The sequence below is a fragment of the Oryzias latipes genome, chromosome 10, assembly GCF_002234675.1.
Source record: "Oryzias latipes chromosome 10, ASM223467v1".
Lineage (NCBI taxonomy): Eukaryota > Metazoa > Chordata > Actinopteri > Beloniformes > Adrianichthyidae > Oryzias > Oryzias latipes.
In genome coordinates, this window is record NC_019868.2 from 14,905,733 (window position 1) to 14,913,536 (window position 7,804).

The 7,804-nt window shown below is 40.7% G+C and overlaps 1 pseudogene; it reads right to left on the minus strand.

The window, feature by feature from the left end:
- Nucleotides 1-4,759: 4,759 nt before the first annotated feature.
- LOC111947995 lies at nucleotides 4,760-7,561 on the minus strand (annotated as a pseudogene).
- Nucleotides 7,562-7,804: the final 243 nt, after the last annotated feature.

A 7,804-nucleotide genomic window follows, 5' to 3' on the forward strand; every position in this document is an offset into this window, starting at 1 on the left:
TTCAACTCCTCTGGAACTGAGTAGCGAATATGTCCAGCCGCAAAGGATATTGCGCAAGCACAAAAAACAATCAGCTCCATTCGTTGTCGCAGTCTGTACAACGATCGTCGTCTTAATTATATATTCCAGGAATATTTCGAGGTCACCACTCCCCTATTCAAAACATAAGTCGGGAATTGTCTTTTTTCCAAAATAAAACTAACGCTTTTACTTCACCCGTTTCCGCAGAAAAAATATCAACCGTCAGACAAGAGCCTGCTTCAACGGTGTCTCTCATACAGAAAAAACGACGAGCTCACTTCTCTTCAAGAAGGAAAAGAGGAAGAACAAAATGACGACAGATCGAAAGCAATTTGTAGACCAACAGCGTCTCTCACAGGTAAACTGGTGAAAGCAAAACAGAGCGGAGCTGTCCAGAAAATAGCGTGGAAACAAAAACTAGTCACAATAAAATAAACAAAAAAACATCTTGAAAAATATTTATTGGTTGACTGATTTGTTTATTGTTAAAATATTTATCATAAATATTACCGTTTTAGAAAGAGTATACATTTTTTTTCAAGGTTAAGACCAGTCTAAAAAGAAAAATATCTAGACAGATGATTCACATGAACCACGTATAGCATGTTGCAGCTTTCATGACAATGAAAGCAAACGTTACGTAATCTTCTTGTCATGCTGTGAGTGACATGACCCTACAAGTATACCACTTTAAAGTCTATAGCCTGTAATAGTAAAAAAATGTATAAGGGCAGAAATTGATTATGAAAGTGATAGCTTATATATTAAATTATATTATATATTATATCATATCATATCATATCATATCATATCATATCATATCATATCATATCATATTATATTATATTATATTATATTACATTAAATCATTACATTACATTACATTACATTAGATTGAAGACAACTAACCTCCAGAGAAGAATCTGGTTCATCCAAGATGCTCTTCTCACTCTGCAGCCTCTGCATGGTTCCTGTAGAACTGGGGTCCATTATCAGCACGTTCTGACTCCCAGCTCTACCAAACTTACAGTCACTCTTTCTGGAGTCAGTGGTCCTGCACACCTCGTAATTGTACGTGTGTGGCAGAGTCCCTGTACCCAAAGTGTCTGAGTAACGTGGAGGATAATATGGAATCACTGGGAGGCTGGAGTGGTACAGGATGCGAGACTGTCTCCATCTGTAGATTTTGACGGAGATGATGACCACTAAACACGTGATGAAGAGGAAAGAAACCACAGCCAGAGCCAGCACTAAGTAAAAAGTCAGGTTGTCATTGTAATCCTTGTCGTGTGGAAAGTCAGTGAACTCCGACAGCACTTCAGGGAAGCTGTCCGCCACCGCCACGTTCACAATGACTGTAGCTGAACGAGGGGGCTGCCCGTTGTCCTCCACGATCACAGTCAGTCTTTGTTTGAGCAAATCTTTCTCCGTCACTTGGCGGACAGTTCTGATTTCTCCATTCTGTGAGCCCACTTCAAACAGCGCCCTGTCTGTGGCTTTCTGCAGTTTATAGGAGAGCCAGGCATTCTGTCCAGAGTCCACATCAACAGCCACCACTTTAGTCACCAGGTAGCCCACATCAGCTGAACGAGGCACCATTTCAGCCACCACAGAGCCAGCAGTCTGGACCGGATACAGAACCTGAGGTGGGTTATCGTTCTGGTCCTGGATTACAATTTTTACAGAAACGTTGTTACTGAGTGGAGGAGAGCCTCCGTCCTGCGCTTTGACCACAAATTCAATCTGTTTGATTTGCTCAAAATCCAACGAGCGAACTGCACTAACAACTCCTGTTTCAGAGTTTAGAGACAAATAGGTAGAAATCGGACTCCCACTTATGTAAGTATCTTCTAATAGATATGTAATTCTAGCATTTTGTCCCCAGTCAGAATCATGCGCACTTAGAGTAAATATAGGAACACCAGGGGAATTATTCTCCTGGATGTGAGCAATGTAGCTGAGTTTCTCAAATATAGGTGCATTGTCATTTATGTCAGAGATTTTAAGGTGCAACTGTGTGGAACTAGATAAAGAAGGAGTTCCAAAATCTGTAGCGGTTATTGTAATGTTATATTCTGAGACAGTTTCTCTGTCCAGCTGCTGTTCTGAGATCAAATTGTAATAGTCTGTCATTGAGGACATAATTTTAAATGGAAGTGTTTTGTCGATGGAACATTTGATTTCACCATTTTTCTCTGAATCAGCATCTCTGACTTTTAAAACAGCTATTGTTGTACCAGGAAGCGCATCCTCTGAAACTGCACTTGAAAATGACATAACATGAATAATCGGAGCATTATCATTTACATCAATGACGTCAATAACCGCTTTACTGATCCCTGTAAGGCCACCGCGATCTTTTGCTTCCACCCTCAGCTCATACTTAGTCTGTTTTTCGTAGTCTATATGCCCGATTACATAGATAATTCCGTTGTTTTCGTCTATGCTAAATATGTTGCTCACACTCCCTTTTATATTAAAAATGCTATAGGTAATAAGCGCATTAGAACCACTGTCAGCGTCTTTTGCATGAACCTTAATTATACTCGTACCTTTCGCTGTGTTTTCTGGCACAGATGCTTTATACACTGACTGGTTAAAATTTGGTTCATTGTCGTTTGCGTCTAGAACAGTAACATCTATATTTACTGTACCGGATTTTTGCGGCGTCCCTCCGTCAACTGCAATTAGTTTTAGATGTAAGTGCGCATGTTGCTCTCTGTCTAAAGGCTTCTGCAGCAGCATTTTCACAGACTTGCTCCCATCCTGATTGGTAACCTGCTTCAATTCAAAGTAGTCGTTGGGAGAGAGGATGTAACGTTGCAGCGCGTTTTGCCCTTCATCCAGATCCTCCGCGCACTGCAGGGCGAAGCTCGCTCCAGGTGCAGCCGATTCACTTATTTCATAACTGATCGGCTTCTCTTTGTTCGGAAAAACGGGTGCGTGATCATTTATGTCCAAAACCTCCACAGTAATTTTGTGAAGTTCAATCGGATTTTCTAAAATCATCTCAAAGCTGAAGCTGCACGGCGTCAAATCTCTGCAGAGTTCCTCTCGATCAATCCTCTCGTTCACGGCTAGAATCCCTTTGTCCGTTTTCAATTCGGCGTACTGAGCGTTTTCTCCGGTCACAATGCGGGCTCGCCCAGAGCGCAGCCTCTCCAAACCCAAGCCGAGATCGTGTGCAAGATTACCGATGACAGAGCCTTTTTTCATTTCTTCTGGAACCGAATACCGAATCTGTCCACTCGCATTGGTTATAGCATGACACAGGAACAAAATTACTCCCACTAGAGACCGCTGAAAAATCCACCGCCGTCCAACGGCCTTGTAGGTAATGCTCACGAACGTCATTATAGCTGTAAACTGTTCTAAAAATGCAAATATTTTCGTTTGTTCAATTGATTCCCAAGCTAAAATATCCAAACAAATCTTGGTGAACGACTTTCCTCCTTCATGCTTATGGAAAGGTCTAAAATCATGATAAAATTGAGTCGCGCGTCGGTGGGTTGTTCAATCCAAACTGAGAAAAGACAGCCAAAGCCTCTCCCCTCACAGAGAGGATGGACTCAATAACAATGTGGCGCAGCACTTGTTATCCTAACCAACAGCGTCGCTTAGAGTACAAATGATGAAAAAACAAGTTGAAAGTAGAAAAATGAAAATATAATAAAAACAGCTCTTTATACAGGTTACAGAATATAAAAAAAATTCGAGTGTATTATTTAGCAAAAAATATCTGCTTGTTTTCAGTGGGAAATGAACGAACGGTTGGACAGAAAAGAGACTGTGAAGCAAAAAGGCTAAACTCTTAAAACGCCCAATAAAGGCTCAAATCTCTGAGGTGAGGTGAAAATTTATAATTTCAGGAAAAATCACTTTACAAGAAACAACATACCAAAAAATACATAAATAAAGAAACGTGTTTATCTTATTTTATAAATGTCTAGAGTATTGAGATTAATATAAAAAAATTAAACATAATTTAGAATGAAAGAAAGCACCAGATATAAAGCAGTGTAAAAATGTCTTGCTCTGACTAAAGAGTAGCAGGAAGAAAAGAAAAAATTTTTTTTTAACGCTGTCCATGGTTCTGAACGGACAGTCTTTACAGCAAAACTTTGGAACAATTTCAAGAGTAAATTAAGGTTTTTTGTTTTCCAACTGACCTCTAAAGGAGAATCGGGTTCATCCAGGATGCTCTTCTCACTCTGCATTCGCTGCATGGTTCCCGTAGAACTGGGGTCTACAGGAAAGTACAAAGTACTAATTGTGTCCGTTAGCAGTATATTATATATATATATAGCACTCCCAGCAGGTCACTGAGATCATGTGACCAGCTGGCTGTTAAGAGCACCCGGTTAAAAAACTAAAGGAGACAGAGCCTTTGCATCAGTGGCCCCATCCCTCTGTAACTCTCTTCCTCTTAGCCTCAGATAGGAGGACTCAGTGTTTTCTTTTAAAAAGCAGCTAAAAACATATCTTTTTAAAATAGCTTTTTCTCAATTTTCTTTTTAACATGTGTTTTTACTGTGTTTTACTGTTGTTTTATCGTGTTGTACTGTGAAGCACTTTTATCGGGAAAGGTGCTATACAAATAAAGATTATTATTATTATTATTATTATTATTGTATGTATTCTTCCAAGCAGATTTGAAAATGCAACATATAAACACAAATAATAAATCGAACAAAAAAGTATAGACAAAAATATTTAGAAACAGACATGTATATTTTTTAACGGAAACCTTGTTTAAAAAGAATAAAGTAAAAGACTTAAATAATATAATGTGGGAGATAGCGCACTGTGTTTCGCTGTTCATGGTGCTGAATTAATTCAACCGTATGGTTACAGAAAAAAAAACAACAATGGTAAACTCAGCTTATTTTTACTGACCTCCAGAGGAGAGTCTGGTTCATCCAGGATGCTCTTCTCACTCTGTATTCGCTGCAAGGTTCCTGTAGAACTGGGGTCCATTATCAGCACGTTCTGACTCCCAGCTCTGCCGAACTTACAGTCACTCTTTCTGGAGTCAGTGGTCCTGCACACCTCGTAATTGTACGTGTGTGGCAGAGTCCCTGTGCCCAAAGTGTCTGAGTAACGTGGAGGATAATATGGAATCACTGGGAGGCTGGAGTGGTACAGGATGCGAGACTGTCTCCATCTGTAGATTTTGACGGAGATGATGACCACTAGACACGTGATGAAGAGGAAAGAAACCACAGCCAGAGCCAGCACTAAGTAAAAAGTCAGGTTGTCATTGTAATCCTTGTCGTGTGGAAAGTCAGTGAACTCCGACAGCACTTCAGGGAAGCTGTCCGCCACCGCCACGTTCACAATGACTGTAGCTGAACGAGAGGGCTGCCCGTTGTCCTCCACGATCACAGTCAGTCTTTGTTTGAGCAAATCTTTCTCTGTCACTTGGCGGACTGTTCGGATCTCTCCATTCTGTGAGCCCACTTCAAACAGCGCCCTGTCTGTGGCTTTCTGCAGTTTATAGGAGAGCCAGGCATTTTGTCCAGAGTCCACATCAACAGCCACCACTTTAGTCACCAGGTAGCCCACATCAGCTGAACGAGGCACCATTTCAGCCACCACAGAGCCAGCAGTCTGGACCGGATACAGAACCTGAGGCGGGTTATCGTTCTGATCCTGGATCTGGATTTTCACTGTCACGTTGCTGCTGAGTGGAGGAGAGCCTCCGTCTTGCGCTTTGACCACAAATTCAAATTGTTTGATTTGTTCATAATCCAGAGAACGAACTGCACTAACAACTCCTGTCACAGAGTTTAAGGACACATAGGTAGAAATCAGACTTCCATCCACGTGTGTATCTTCCAACAGATAAGTAATTCTAGCATTCTGACCCCAGTCAGAGTCATGTGCTCTCACGGAAAATACAGAAACTCCTGTAGGATTATTCTCACTAATCTGTGCAAAGTATCTTGATTTTTCAAAAACTGGAACATTATCATTTATATCTGAGATTTTAAGGTTTAAATGTGTACTGCTAGAAAGAGGAGGAGAGCCAACATCTGTTGCTGATATTGTTATATTGTATTCCGGCATAGATTCTCTATCAAACTGGTGATTGGAGATTAAATTATAATAGTCTGTCATTGAGGATTCAATTTTAAAAGGGAGTTTTCCATCAACAGAACATCTGAATTGCCCATTTTTTTCGGAATCAAAATCTTTTATATTAAAAATAGCTATAGTTGTTCCAACAGGTGCATCCTCTGACACTACGCTGGAGAAAGACATCACATTTATGACTGGTGCATTGTCATTTACATCAACTACATCAATTATGACTTTACTTGTTCCGATCAAGCCACCTTGATCTTTTGCCTCAGCTCTAATTTCATATATTTTTTCTCTTTCATAATCTATCACACCAATCACAAAAATTATACCAAGATTTTCATCAATGCTGAATATATCTGTGGTGCTGCCTTTAATTTTTGAAAGACTGTAGGTAATGATCGCATTTGAGCCACTGTCTGCGTCAGTAGCATTGACAGTGATTACACTGGTGCCTTTTGCTGTGTTCTCCACCACAGATGTTTTGTACACAGACTGGCTGAAAACTGGAATGTTGTCATTGGCATCTAGAATAGTGACATCTATATTTACTGAACCAGATCTTTGCGGCGTCCCGCCATCAACTGCTATTAGCTTTAAGGTCAGGTGTTGATTTTGCTCCCTGTCTAAAGGCCTCTGAAGCACCATTTCAACGTTTTTGCTTCCATCTGGATTTGCATTTTGCTTCAATATAAAATTGTCGTTTGGTGATAAAACTTAATTTTGCAAACCGTTTTGGCCCACATCCAAATCCTCCGCGCTCTGCAGTGGAAACTGGACTCCAACAGCTGCCGATTCACTCACTTTAAAACTGATCGGCTTTTCTTTGTTTGGGAAAACGGGCGCGTGATCATTTATGTCCAAAACCTCCACAGTAATTCTGTGAAGTTCCATCGGATTTTCCAAAATCATCTCAAAATGAAGCTACACGGCGTCACGTCCCCACCCAGCTGCTCCCGATCAATCCGTTCGTTCACGACGAGAATCCCTTTGTCTGCCTTCAGCTCGGCGTAATGAACGTTTTCTCTTGTCACGATGCGGGCTCGCCCAGAGCGCAGCCTTCGCAGATCCAAGCCCAGATCTTGTGCTACATTACCGATGACAGAGCCCTTCTTCATTTCCTCCGCCACTGAGTACCGAATCTGTCCGCCTACCGTGATAACCATATTAAGAAACACAAGAAGCTGGCAGATATTCAGATGAAATCCAAAGATAAATCGTAATCTGACCGCAATGAGGGAGAGACGGATCTTCGGCGCCATGACAAGAAAAAAAAAAATCAAACAAAAGAAAGGGAAAATAATATCCCTCTATGCAATTAAAACGAGTAAATATGTTTTCTTTTGCGATTAAAAGATTCCCAACATTTTAAAAAGACGGTTTGTGAATCAGATGTCTCCTCAAACCAGCGTATGCTAAATGTGGTCTGCAGTCCAGTGCAGATCGCTCTCTCTGTGAGGGGATGGACCGAATGTTGATGCAGCCAACTAAGTGTTTTGCTGTCCAACAGCTCCCCTTGCAGTCTAACACAACAAACAGAATAGATAGTTTCCTCCAAGAGACAACAGTTAAAATAAATAAAACAACAAGTTCATACCACGGCAATGTAGCCTACATATCGCTCAGACGGAATTTTGAACATGAAACAGCACTTCTGTTAAAAATCCTTTTGTTTGTTTTGTCAGTAATTACAGACTTA